The sequence below is a fragment of the Scyliorhinus canicula genome, chromosome 1, assembly GCF_902713615.1.
Source record: "Scyliorhinus canicula chromosome 1, sScyCan1.1, whole genome shotgun sequence".
NCBI classification, from domain to species: Eukaryota; Metazoa; Chordata; class Chondrichthyes; order Carcharhiniformes; family Scyliorhinidae; genus Scyliorhinus; species Scyliorhinus canicula.
Genome location: NC_052146.1, coordinates 102456321 through 102470768, shown reverse-complemented (window position 1 = coordinate 102470768; position 14448 = coordinate 102456321). Strand labels below are relative to the sequence as shown.

General features: G+C 46.2%; 1 protein-coding gene across 4 annotated transcripts in view; it reads left to right on the top strand.

Annotated features, from left to right (window-relative positions):
- Nucleotides 1-396: 396 nt before the first annotated feature.
- LOC119965695 (eyes absent homolog 3-like) overlaps nt 397-14448 on the top strand; it is a 124705-nt gene continuing 110653 nt past the window's right edge. For 3 of the 4 annotated variants that reach the window (XM_038796470.1, XM_038796485.1, XM_038796477.1), the window contains exon 1: nt 398-650. The gene's annotated coding sequence lies outside the window, so the exon portion shown is untranslated. Of the gene's footprint in view, nt 651-14448 lie in introns of all 4 variants that reach the window. The other variant, XM_038796458.1, reaches the window with a different exon arrangement.

The window sequence follows — 14448 nt, the reverse complement described above, 5'->3', positions numbered from 1 at the left end:
TAGTCGCAAAGGTCGACTGGCCTGAGTCCTGAAGGTTGGTAACAGTGGGTCCCGCAAAAAAAGTTTGAAGAATACTGGTTTAAGCACGGAACAATGGAATGTTCTCTTTAAACATGTCTGCCCCTATCTCTCCTCCATCAAGATACTTTAAAACCTATCGCATTGATCAAGGTTTTGGCCATCTTTACAGTTAATAGTTTTAAATTAGTTGCACCTCTAAAAGGAGACATTTTTGTTTGAGAATTTTTTGCTTTGGTTTGACGACATTTGAATTGATGGCATTTGGACAACTCCACTATCTCCATAAGGTTCCATTCAGAAAATGATTACTCTTTCGTGGCGGGAAGGAGCTCTGCTGGAACCACGTGACGCCAGGAGGGGGCGGGGTAAACGGAAATCCCAGGGTGCAGTGCAATGCTGCAATGGCGGCCGTTGACTTGTAGCGACCGAAGAGGCTGAAGCTCAGGGGCTTAGCAGTCTGCGGATTTTTGCTAGCCAGTTCTAGATCCTTTTTATAGCTGAAAATTTAGTACCTCGCTTCTTTCCATGTCAAATAGTTGATGTAGTTTATTATGTTGTTGTGAGCGTCTGGGTGAAGCAGGCTCGATGGGGCAGCGAGGACGTAGGCCCCGAGTGTCGCTTGCCAAATAGTGAGTATCTACTGATAGTGGCGGCTGCGCATGCGCTGGAGTTTGAAAGGGACGCTTCCTGCTAAAAAATATGCTTCAGCAACACTGAAGTTAATTCCTGCAGTCCAACAATATACCGGATAAACATAAACTTTAGGTATTAAGTTTCCTGTTCTAATGTTTCACTGTCAATACTGCAATGTGAAGTAGTACAAGTTTAGCTTATTGAAGTGTTCAGATCTTGTGTTAGCTGTTAAGTCGAATTGACTCGACGCACTGCAATTTTTGTCCAGGTATTTTAACATTTTCTTAATTAATGATTTTAACCTGGCGTTGATTTTAAAGGCAAAGTACATTGAGACTACTTTTTTTCATTTATATGGTGTTGATAGTGATGACAAGGCCAGCCTTTATTGCCCCTTCTTAATTGCACTTGGTGGTGGTGATCGGCCTTCTAGAGTATAACCATGTGGCTTTTTAGAGTTAACCACCATGCTGAGGGTCTGGAGTCACATTTAAGTCTCGTTGGGTAAGAATGGCAGATTTTCTTTGCTAAATGGCATTGGTTGACCAGATGGATTTTTTCAACAATGTTGGTTATATGGTCACCGTTACTGAAACTAGCAGATAGTTACTGAAAGGATAAATAAATGTATGTGAAAGAATGAAGAAAAATCCACATTTGTTTCATTAAATTTAAATTCTATAGCTCTCATGATAAAATTTTAACTTTTGTTTTTGGATGATTAGTCTGGGTTTGTGAATTATTTATCCCTTTAAAACCACTATACAATTCTCTGCATGGTTAGGCTGCAGACCACCAACTTTTTTTTTTCGATATTGAGACCTTGTGTGTAATTCCCTATTTCTTATTATTCATCAGGTGTTCGATATCAGCAGGTTTCTTCCCCCCCCCCCCATCCCAATTTATATTTTGTGTTTGTCATTTGAATTTGCTTTTTTAAAAAAATTGTTGAATTTGTATTTAACACAAGGTAAATTGTTATCTCTGATGAAAGTATTTTAGTTCAATTAAATACATTCTGCTTTAAATTTTGAAAATCAATTTATGGGAAATTGGTGTCACTGGCTAGACCACCATTTATTGCCCATCCCCAGTTGTCTTTCAGAAGGTGGTGGTAAGCAGACTTCTTGAACTACTGCACTACCTGAGGTACAGGCACCCACAGTGCTGTTAGGGAGGGAGTTCCAGGATTTTGACCCAGCAACAATGAAGGAACAACGATATATTTCCAAGTCAGGATAGTGAAAGACTTGGAGCAGAACTTCCAGGTGGTGGTGTTTTGAGATATCATCTTCCAAGCTCGATGATAGTGTTTGTGCGTTTGAATGGCACTGCCTAAGGATCTTTGATGGATTCATGCGGTGTATCTTTTAGATGGTGCACGCAACCGCCACTACTTGTTGGCGGAAGGGGCTGCAATCAAACAAGCTGCTTTGTCTCAGATGGTGCTGAGCTTTTTGAGTGTTCTTGGAGCAGCACTCATCCAGGCAAGTGAAGAGTATTTCATTATACTCCAGAATTGTGCTTTGGGGATCCAGGAGGTGAAGTACTTGCTGCAGGATTCCTTGCCTTTGACCTTCTGTGGTAACCACAATATTTTTTTTTTTTTTTAAATGTCTAAATTTAGATGCCCAATTTCTTTTCCAATTCTGGGGCAATTTAGTGTTGCCAATCCATCTACCCTGGACATCTTTGGGTTGTGGGGGTGAAACCCACACAGATACAGGGAAAATGTGCAAACTCTACAGGGGCAGTGACCTGGGGCAAAGATCGAACCTGGGTCTTCAGTGCTGTAGGCAGCAGTGCTAACTGCTGTGCCACCGTGCCGTCCAGCACAATATTTATACAGCTAGTCCAGTTCCTGGTCAATGGTAACCCCAATTATGTTGATAGTGGGAGATTCTGCGATGGTAGTGCTATTGCTGTTCAGGGGTGATGGTTAGATCCTCTCTTGTTAGAGATTGTCATTGCCTGGCACCTGTGTGGTACGAATGTTACTTGCCATTTGTCAGCTCCAGCTTGGACACTCATCATTAAATCCCTGCATTGCAGAAGGAGGTAGTTCGGCCCATTGAATCTGCACCGACTCTCGAAAAGAAGCCCCCCCAATCCCGGTAACCCCATAACCACAGCTAAAGTGCACATCTTTGGACACTTAAGGGGCAATTTAATATGGGCAATCCACCTAACCTTCACGTATTTGGACTGCGGGAGGGAGGAAACCCATGCAGATGCAGGGAGAATTTGTAAACTCCACACACAGTCACTCAAGGCTGGAATTGAACCTGGGGTTCTTGGTGCTGTGAAGTAGCAGTGCTAACCACTTAGCTGCCCCATTGTCCAGATCTTGCTGCATTTTGACATGGACTGCTTCACTATCTGAGGAGTCATGAATGGTACTGAACATTGTACGGTCATCAACGAACATCCCCACTTCTGACATGATGGAAGGACGGTCATTGATGAAGCAGCTGAAGATGATTGGGCCTCGGACACTACTCGGAGTACATTGCCGGGTAGATATTTGCCAAAGAGAATATCTGTTGTAAAATTTCCTCCTGATATGCTGCAGTGTTTCCAGTTTCTTTAATATGTGTTGCTTTGTTTTTGATCTTGAATAAATAATTAAAAGTTCTCTTGGTAGAAATTGAAAAAAGGAAATTTTGAGATAAACAGTGGCCGAATCAGGAGAGGCAGGGGTATGTGGATCAAGCTGGAAGGTGGGGTGGGTCGGATTAGCAACAATCTTATTGAATGGCAGAACAGGCTGAAGGGGTGGTATGCGGCCTACTTCTATTTCTTTGTCAACATTTCGGGTGAGTGTTCTTCATTAGTACTGAAAACCAAAAGTCAGGCAAGCATTTTAGTAGTTGATAAAAGGGAAAATGACAAAGCAACAGACTTTCTAGTGACCAAGGTGAAGGTATTGCGGGTAGCACTGTTGCTTCACAGCTCCAGGGTCCCAGGTTTGATTCCCAGCTTGGGCCACTCTGGAATCTGCATGTTCTCCCTGTGTCTGCGTGGGTTTCCTCCCACAAGTCCTGAAAGATGTGCTGTTGGGTAATTTGGACATGAAAATGAAATGAAAATTGATTATTGTCACAAGTAGGCTTCAAATCAAGTTACTGTGAAAAGCCCCTAGTCGCCACATCCCGCACCTGTTCAGGGAGGCTGATACGGGAATTGAACCGTGCTACTGGCCTGCCTTGGTCTGCTTTCAAAGCCAGCGATTTAGCCCTGTGCTAAACCAGCCCATTCGCCATAATGTGGCGACTAGGGGCTTTTCACAGTAACTTCATTGCAGTGTTAATGTAAGCCTACTTGTGACAGTAAAGATTATTATTATTATTAATAGAAAAGTTAGGTGATATGAAGGATCATATAGTATGGCAACATGAAAAGAATGAGCAAATAAAGTGGCCCAAATAAAATGTGAGAAACTAAAGGGGTGGGAGTTGAAAACATGACATACGAGTTAGAAGCAGGAGTAAGCCATAAGACGTAGGAGCAGAATTAGGCCATTCAACCCATCGAGTCTGCTCACACCCATTCTCCTGCCTTCTCCCCATAACGCCGAGCCATGTGACAATAATAAAGATTATTATTAAGAAGCTTTTCCATCATGCTTCTGCATGCAAATTATGCCAACACAACACCTTTTTTCAAAAGCAGGAGGAGAAATTAGTCACTGTAGAGTGGTTATTCCAATATCAATTGTGCGTAAACTATTGGAACCCCACAAAATAAATGTGTTAGTGTTTAGTCATTTATATGTGGGTCAAAGATGGGCCATCTTAATTTGTGACAAGTTTTAGTTTACTTTTAAGTAACCCGGTTCAATAAATAACGAAAGTGTGGTAGATGTAGTGGATAAGGATTTTTGCAATGTTCGAGTCCCATGGTGGGCTTGTGAGAAACATACCTAGAAAATAGAAGCAGGAGGAGGCCATTTGGCCCTTCGAGCCTGCTCTGCCATTTTGTATGATTGTGGTTGATCATCATGTTCAATATTCCAATCCTGCCTTTCTCTTCCCCCCCCCCCCCCCCCCCCCCCCCCCCGGTATCCCTTTAGCCCCAAGCGCTATATCAAATTAAGAATTGAGGCACAGTGTATTCAAGATCATTCGGAATTTGGTTAGAAACTTGATTGAAAAACGGGCTTGGAGTAATTTTTGAATGGTGTGCCCCAAGGGTCAGTGCTGGATTTTCCAGGTCTTATGTTCAGGATGAATTAATCATACAAATAGATGTAAGTGGATATGACATAGTTGGGATTACGGGAGACATGGCTGCAAGGTAACCAGGGATGGGAAATGAACATCCAGGAAAATTCAGTATTTAGGAGAAAAGGAAAAGGGGGTGGTGTTGCATTGCTGGTTAAAGAGAAAATTAAAGCAATAGTGAGGAAGGATAATAGCTCCAACAATGTGGAATCTGTATTGGTAGAGCTGAGAAACACCAAGGGGGAAAAAACATTAGTAGGGGTTGAATATAGACCCCAAACTGTAGTGGTGATGTGGAAATGACATTAAACAGCAAATTAAAGATGCATGTGATAAAGGATCACCTATAATTATGGGTGATTTTAATCTGAATATCGAAATGGCAAATTAAATCAGTCACAATACAGTCGAGGAGGAATTCCTGGAGTCCCGGAATGGTTCTCTGGACCAATATGTTGAGGAACCAACTGGAGAAAGGGCCATCCCAGATGGGTATTGTGCAATGAGAAGGAATCATTGGCAATCTAATTGTGCGAGACCCCTTGGGGATGAGCGACCAGAATATGAGAATTTTTCATCAAGATTGAGAGTGGCGTAGTTGATTCTGAGACTAGGATTCTGAATTTTAATAAAGGAAACTAGATGATATGAGGCACGATTTGGCTTTGATAGATTGGGAAACAATAATAATCGTTATTGCTATGAGTAGGCTTACATTAACATTGCAATGAAGTTACTGTGAAAAGCCCCTCGGTGCCACATTCCGGTGCCTGTTTGGGTACACAGAGGGAGAATTCAGAATGTCCAAATTACCGAACAGCACATCTTTTGCGACTTGTGGGAGGAAAACGGAGTACCGGAGGAAACTCATAAGACACAGGGAGAATGTACAGACAGTGACCCAAGCCGGGAATCAAACCTGGGACTCGGGAGCTGTGAAGCAACAGTGCTAGTGTTATGGGCCAGGGCTTAGAAACTCCAAAGTGTATTATAAAGTTCACCTGACCTACAGCCTACAACCTTTATGTTGAACTTGGCTAGGATGAGCACAAAAGCTTTCCCTGCAGGTGTGATTCATCAGACTTCCCAGACAATTTAATCCAAGCAAGGTTTATTCTAAGAATGTAGCTAACATATATATCAATTACAAACATAAAGACACCACACAGCCACAGTAATACTTAATGAATTCCCTCTTAACTGTTCCAATTCAATAACAAAACCCCATAAACCAAACCCCTTTTCAAGGGCCCAGCGGACTGTATTCTCACTTGAATGGGACTGGTCTTTTTCCTGAAATTATGATCCCGTTCAAAACAACAAATTCAAACTCATCTGGAAAACAACTATATCTTTAAAGTTAGCATGGTGGTTAACCACACCCAATGTGCTTCTTACTGGAACAAATTTTAAAATGAAAACAGAGAAAGAAGAGAAAATACTTTTCTCTTTCTGCAGTCCACAGCGGTCAAACTGAAACCCCCTCTCCCCTTGCAGCCACAGCCCAATCTGCTAAAAGTCACATAAGAGACTAAACCTTTCTTAAAGGGACACTCTCATTACACTAACCACTGCTATCGTGAAAGGGGTGTCATTGGATAGGCAATGGCAAAGATTCAAGAAGTGCATGGGTGAACTGCAACAACTGTTCCTGTCTGGCGCAAAAGTAAAACGGAAAAGGTGGCCAAAACATGGCTTTTAATGGGAAATTAGAGATAGTATTGGATCCAAGGAAGAAGAATTGGCCCAGAAAAGCAACAGAACTGAGGACTGGGAGCAGTTTAGAATTCAGCAAAGGATGACTAAGGAGTTGATTGAGAAGGGGAAAATAGGGTTTCCGTTGGCGGCCATGGAGTAGGAGATAGCACATTTGGTAGCTCCCACTCGTGACATACCTTTTGTCCTTTTTCCCCCAATGGATTTTATTTGAAAAATCGGGAGTGGATGGGACAGTGAGGAGGAATTTCACACCAGTATATGGAGAAGTGGACCAGAAGTGGTCCTATAGGAAAGAAAAATTGAGCAGAGAAGGCACGTGTAAAACCCATAACACAGACAAACATGGCAGAAGTGCAGGGTACTGGCTCAGCGGCCCAGTGGTCAACGGAGAGGCGGGTGAAATTTTATTCAGGAGGGTTTCGCCAAGCAAAGGGAGGAACGTCTAGACACGATCAAGGCATCGGTCAAGCAGGGACTGCAAGCCCAAGGTCGAGCAATCCAGAAGGTTGAGGAGAAGGTGGTCGAGCACGAGGAACACCTAACTGAGCAGGAGTTACAGATGGGGCTGATGAGGGATCAGCAGAAAAGGCTGCAGTAGAAGGTGGAGGACCTGGAGACCAGGTTCCGTCGACAGAACTTGAGGATCATTGGCCTCACTGAGGGCTGCGAGGGAACGGACGCATAGGCTCGAGACGTTAATGTTGATGGGGTGTTGCTTGACCCTTGGAAGTGGATAGAGCGCACACAATGCTTGCGAGGAGATCGCTTGTGAATAAGATGCCGAGTGCGATGGTGGTGCGAATGCACCGGTCCTGGATAAGGAACAGATTTTGCGGTGGGCCAAGCAGACACTAGCTGCAAGTTGGAGAACAGCATGCTGCGCATCTACCAGGACCTGGGTGCGGAACTGGCCAAAAGAAGAGTGGGATTTAACCGAGTAAAATTGGCCCTTTTGAAGCAGAATGTGAAGTTTTGGATGCTTTTTCCAGCTTGTTTATGGGTCCCTTTTAAAGATCCGGAACACTATTTTGAGTAGCCAGACAAGACAATGGACTTTATTCAAAGTAAAGGGGTGGCAGGTGACTGAGGGCACAGCTCTTGGGACGGGTAATGCTGTATCGATTTTGCCATGGGGGGAGCTGCTGGGCGGGCTAGCTCACGGAAGCGCAGTGGGGTTGACCAGATGACGATTTGCTAAAGAGGGTTGGAATTGTGTTAATATGGGAAGGGCGGGGCGGGCGGGGGGGGGGGGGGGGGAGATTGCTCTGCTGACAGAGGAGGGATTGTTGCTGGGAGACAAGTGGGAGGTCAAGGATAGAGGGTGCCGAAGGGTGGCCCTGCGGAGGGGGAGGGGAGAAAGAGAGATGCCACCTGGTCAGGCTGATCGTGTGGAATGTTAGAGGGCTGAATGGGCTGCTTAAGAGGGCTCGCATGTTCGCGCGTTTAAGGGCTTTGAAGGCGGGCGTGGCAATGCTACAGGAGACACACCTGAGGGTAACAGCTAAGACCAGATTGAGGAAGGGGTGCATCGAGCAGGTATTTCATTCGGGGTTGGACTCTATAAGACTGGGGGCTGTACGCTACTTTTTATGCGGTCATTGATCTAAGGTTGGACCGGTCGACTGGGATGGTGCCAGCAATGGCGACCTAACTAAAGGGGTTCAAGGGGCTATGGACGTTTGGTCGGTCAACAACGAAGGAGTTTTCTTCCTTTTTGTTTGTAAATAAAGTACACTCCAGGATCGATTTGATATACTTTTCTTTATATCCTGAACAGGGCTCTACTGGCAGGGGGTTGACAACGAGTGTTCGGCGATTGCAGTGTCTGACCATGCCCCACATTGGGTGGATCTACAGGTGTGCAAGGAGGGGGGCTAGCGACCGCAATGGAGATTGGGCGTAGGACTGTTAGCGGATGAGGGGGTGTGCCGGCGTGTGAGGGAGTACATCCAGAACTATCTGGAAATAAACAACATGGGGAAGTCTCGGCAGCAATGGTTTGGGAAGCGCTGAAGGCAGTGGTTGAGGGGAGCTGATATCGATACAGGCCCACAGGCGGAAGGTGGAGAGAGCAGAGATATATAGGTTGTTTGGGGAAATACTCCAGGTTGACAGAAGGTACGTGGAGGCACCGGAGGCCGGGTTATTGAAGGAGCGGCGGAAGGCGCTGGAGCAGCTGATGTGGGATATGAGTATGGAGAGAAGGTCACCAGAACGCTTGTACATTAGCTAAGGAAAAGTGAGGCAACCAGGGTTGAGTGAAGGACAGAGCTGGGAACACGGTCTTGGACCCAGCAGGGGTGAACGGGGTGTTTGAAGAATTTTATAGCCGGTTATACGAGTTCGAGCCCCCAGCTGGGGAGAGGGGATGAGGCAGTTCCTGGGTGAGTTGACGTTTCCGAAGGTGGAGGAAGGGTTGCAGGAGGGGTTGGGAGCCCCTATCGGGATTGAAGAAATAGCAGAGGGGCTGGAGGCCATGCAGTCACGTAAGGCCCCGGGACCAGACGGCTACCCAGTGAAATTTTGCAAAAGGTTCTCTGAAATGCTGGGCCTGCTGCTGGTGAGGACATTGAGGCAAGGGAGCGGGGTGTTCTTCCCCCAACAATGTCACAGGCCTCAATCTCACTGATCCTGAAGTGGGAGAAGGACCCTGAGTTACGTGGGTCATACAGGCCAATCTCCCTATTGAATGTTGATGCCAAACTGTTGGCTAAAATCTTGGCCTCAAGGATAGAAGATTGTGTCCCAGAGCTGATAGGGGGAGGACCAGGCGGGGTTGTTTTAAGGGCAGACAGCTAACAGCCAATGTTTGAAGGCTCTTAAACATGATCATGATGCCCCCAGATGGAAGGGAGGTGGACATAGTGGTCGCGATGGACGCAGAAAAGGCGTTCGACCGGTGGAATTGAACTATTTGTGGGAGGTGTTGGGGCGGTTCTTTGGGCGGGGCTTTATTGATTGGGTCTGGTTGTTGTACCTGGCACCGGTGGCGAGGTGTCCGAACGAATGGGTTGACGTCGGACTATTTTAAATTGCACCGGTGGACTAGGCTGGGTTGCCCCCTCTCCCCACTGCTGTTTGCTTTGGCCATAGATGGCGCAAGAGCTTCAAGGGACTGGAAGGGGTTTGTCAGTGAGGGGGGGGGGGGGGGGGTGGGGTAGAACACAACGTCTCTCTATACGCTGATGCCCTGCTCCTGTATATTTCCAACCCATTATGGGGGGATGGGAGAGATTGAGGATTTTGGGGGAATTTGGCCGGTTTTCGGGGTACAAACTGGACATGAGGAAAAGCGAGATGTTTGCGATGCAGGCGAGGGGCAGGGGAGGAGACTGGGAGAGCTGCTGTTCAGAGTGGTGGGAGGGTGCTTTCGATATTTAGGAACCAGGTGGCACGGGCATGGGGGCTGTTACATAAACTAAATTTGACCCGGCTAGTAGAACAGATGAAGGAGGAATTTTGAAGGTGGGACATGCTCCCACTGGCCAGGGAGTACAGACCGTGAAAATGATGGTCCTCCCAAGATTTCTGTTTGTTTTTCAGTGCCTCCCCATCTTTATCCCAAATGCCTTTTTTAAACGAGTAAATAAGGTGATTTTGGGTTTTGTGTGGGTGGGTTAAAAACCCGCGAGTGAAGAAAGTGTTGCTGGAGCGTGGCCGAGGGGAGGGTGGGTTGGCACTGCCGAACGTTCGCAACTATTACTGGGCGACTAATATAGCCATGATTAGGAAGTGGGTAAGGGGCGCGGGGGTGGGGGGGGGGGGGGGGGTCGGAAGTAGAAGCGGCATCATGCAAGGACACAAGTTTGGGGGTATTGGTAACTCGTCGGCCCGGTACTCCACAAGCCTGATGGGAGTGGTGGTGCTTAGAATCTGGGGGCAATGGAGGAAGCATATGAGAGTGGAGGGAGCATCGGTTTGGGCTCCAATTTGTAACAATCACCGTGGTGTATGTACTGGGAAGGCTGGATGAGAGGGTTTTGGAGATTACAGGGATTGAGAGGATGCAGGATCTATTTATAGATGGGAGTTTACCCTGTTTGAAGGATTTAGAGGAGAAATTTGAACTGCCAGCAGGAAATGGATTCGGGTATCTGAAGGAATGGGATTTTTCGCAAAGTCAGGTTTCGACCTTTCTGCTCTTACTGCCACGGGGGATACAGGACAGGGTAGTTTCCAGAATGGGGGTGGGAGAGGGGAAGGTTTCGGATGTTTTTAGAGAACTCATGGAGTTGGAGAAAACGCAGACAGAGGAGCTAAAGCGCAGTGGGAAGATGAGCTGGGGGAGGGGGGAGATAGAGGCAGGTCATTGGGCGGATGCGTTAAGCAGAGTCAACACGTCCTCATCAAGTGCCAGGCACAGCCTGATTCAGTTTGAGGTCATTCACCGGGCACACATGACGGTGGCCTGGATGAGCAAGTTTTTTGGGATAGAGAGTAGGTGTGCGGGAGGGCCAGCAAACCATGTCCATGTTTTGGGCATGTGCTAAGCTTGGGGGATTTTGGCAGCGGTCTACAGATGTCATGTCCATGGTGTTAAAAACAAGGGTGGTGCCGAGTCCAGAGGTGTGGCGATATTTGTAGTGTCGGAAGATCCTGGAGTCCAGGCAGTGAGAGAGGCTGATGTCTTGGCCTTGGACTCCTTGGTAGTCCGAAGATGGATATTGATATCGAGCGTGGAGGGACTCGAAGCCCCCGAATTCAGAGATCTGGCTCAGTGACATGGCTTGGTTTTCCAGACTTGAGAAGATAAAGTTCGCCCTAAGAGGGTCAATTATAGGGTTTGTCCTGAGGTGGTAGCCGTTTGTTGAGTTGTTTTGATAAAACTGTTAGCAGAAGTGGGGTGGGGTGGTGGTGGTGGAGGAGTTAGATTATTGTTGTTTAGAGGAGGTGGGACTAGAGGGAGGGAGGCAGTCTTTACACTCACGGCGTTGAGGTCCCAGGTTCGATCCCGGCTCTGGGTCACTGTCCGTGTGGAGCTTGCACATTCTCCTCGTGTTTGTGTGGGTTTCGCCCCACAACCCAAAAATGTGCAAGCTAGGTGGATTTGAGAATTCTAATTTTCAATCCGGATGTAAGTATCAGTCGAACACCAGATAACTTCAAAGATTATTTATCGCGGGGCTACTGCACAAGTGTAACTGGGTTACAGCAAGTGAAGGCAATTTTCTTTTAGTTATAGTTAACTATGTACTTGTACAAAACCCCTCAAACCCCTCCATATAATTATTTCTTTCAATCATTAGTCACACAGTTAGCTCATTGCATAGCGTAGCAATTCTTTATCAAGGAAGGAGTATCCCATCCCACAGCTGCGTTTCGTTCCACAGACAGTTCACAGGTTCCCACAGACAGCCAGGATCGCGATAAGGCCATACCAAGCCGAACACCGAAGCAATTCATCTCACAAGGCACCTACACATATTACACAAACTTGACATTCCATTTCCCATCAAGCTCTGATTTTAACTTGACCCAAACTCTCATTCCCCCCTTTTATCATTTCATGATAACTTCTAATCCATAGCCACTTGCCTCAGTCTTTCCCATTCTATCTGCACTTCTACCATTTTCCTACGTTCCTCTGCATCTTCTTTCTCATCCATTAGGCTCACTTCATGTTGCTGTATTAACTGTTGGGGAATTACTGCTGCACTGACACTTTTACACAAGCATTTCATTAGGAAGCTAAACATGATTATTATACGTATTACCACTCCCAGGATCACTAATTCATGTACCAGGTAAGACCCCCCATGATCCACCCAGATACGTGTTTACATGTAATTCCCTTTTCTGCCTTTCGTTTACACCTTGTCCTTTGAATGGTTGATGTTTGATCCCTTTCACTTTCCTGCCTAAGGGTTGTTCTTCACTAACACATCTCTCCCTTATACTTTCGTCCTGTCGGTACAGTTTTATGCCTGTTTTTGCAATTATAGTCCCAACTACATCCAATCCGATGGCAGGGCAATCTTCCTTCAGTTCTTCCATCAAGGAGCAGGGTTTGGTGCGGTCGTCGCACGTAGGCCGAACATCCTTCCACCGGAGTCACATTCCAGGATCCTCCTTCCTCAGGTTGTTGATGCAGCGCAAAGTGTCGTCCCGACACAGGTGATGGACTCGTTTCCCGCTGCCTCCACAGGTTCTTTGTTTGGCCTCCCCATTTGTCTCCAAGAGTCCCAGCAGGACTACGGTGATAAGTAGGTACTTCATCCTACAGGCTGGGTGGAACTGTAACCTAGGGCTTGGAAACAAAAAGGTTACTTTTCATTTCACTTCAAGGCCTTCCAATGATGGATGTGGATCCAGGCATTTTCCCCCAGTCCTTTCCTAATCCAATTACGAATCAGGACATACTCTCCCGGATTAATAGTGACAGAAGGGAGGTATTTCCTCATAAGCAGCTCACACCTGTGAATGGAGGCCTTTCAACACCTTAGTTAAGGTTATCACATAGTTGGCCATTTCAGTAGTCATGTGGTGGAATTGGACGTCCTTGGGGTTTTCTTGATCCCAGGAAGTTCGAAAGGGTCTGCCGTATAGAATTTCGGCGGGACTCAGTCGTGTCTTTCCGGCCGGGGTTGCATGTATCTGGAAGAGGGCAATAGGCAATAATTTGAGCCAAGTGGCTCCAGTCTCTAGTCTCTGCCTGTAGTTTTGCCAGTTTCGTTTTTAATGTCTGATTAGTCTTTTCTACCATTCTCGTTGCCTGGGGTCGGTATGCGCAATGTACTTGTTTTATTCCCAGCTGAGTACAAAATTCCTTATTGATCTGTCCCACAAAATGAGGTCCATTATCAGAGCTTAATTGATGTGGAATCCCAAATCTAGGAATAATTTCTCGCATCAAAACTTTTACTACTGTGGAAGCTTTGTTATCTACAGTGGGGTAAGCTTCTATCCACTTGCTAAATACATCAACAATAACCAACAACGTGTTTATAACATTGGCATCTTTCCAACTCAATGTTATCTATCCGTGGTGTGTCAAAGGGACCTTCCGGTAACGGAGTTTTACCCATTTCACAGGGTATTGCATTTCCAGGGTTATATCGCTGACATACCAGGCAACGACTGCTAATGTTTTGTGCTATTTCCTGCAGTCTTGGATGCCACCAAGCCTTCAGCAATATATATCATCCATAGCTCGTGAACCACAATGAGTTGCAAAGTGAACACATTCGGTGACCCAGGCTGCCAAGGCATCGGACATACAAGTTTGTCCTGCCGGGGTGACCCACAACTTAGTCATGTGATCATAATGACACCCCAATTCTTCCCACACCTCTTTCGTACTTTTAGGAGCGTCCTGCAACTTAACGACGTTGGTAATAGTTGGCATTGGCTTTTCCGAGGGAGACTGGCTTGGTGAGCTTTTAGTCTGACTCATCATTCTTGGCACCACCATCTCCTTCCATTGGGAGGCTTCTTTGGCTTGGTGGTCTGCCCGTCTATTTCCTATATCTGTTGGGGGTTTTACCCGATGTATGGGCAGTGCATTTTATAACCGCGATTTGTTTGGGCAGCATCAGGGCCTGTAGCAAGTGAGAAACTAATGCCTTGTGTGAAATTTGTCTGCTGGCGGATGTCAAAAATCCTCTATTTTTCCATAATTAGTCAAAGTCATGCGTGACTCCAAAGGCATATCTAGAGTCTGTATAAATAGTCACCCTTAAATCTCTTCCGGGACACAGGCGAGAATTAGGGCAAATACTATTGCATATCCTGATAACCGCTCCAAATACTATCTCGTATCCTGGTAACCGCTCCCCCCTTTCACAGATGGAAGCACTTCCATCTGTGAACATGGTCAGGTCTGGATCGTTAAGAGGGGCATCCGACAGGTCCT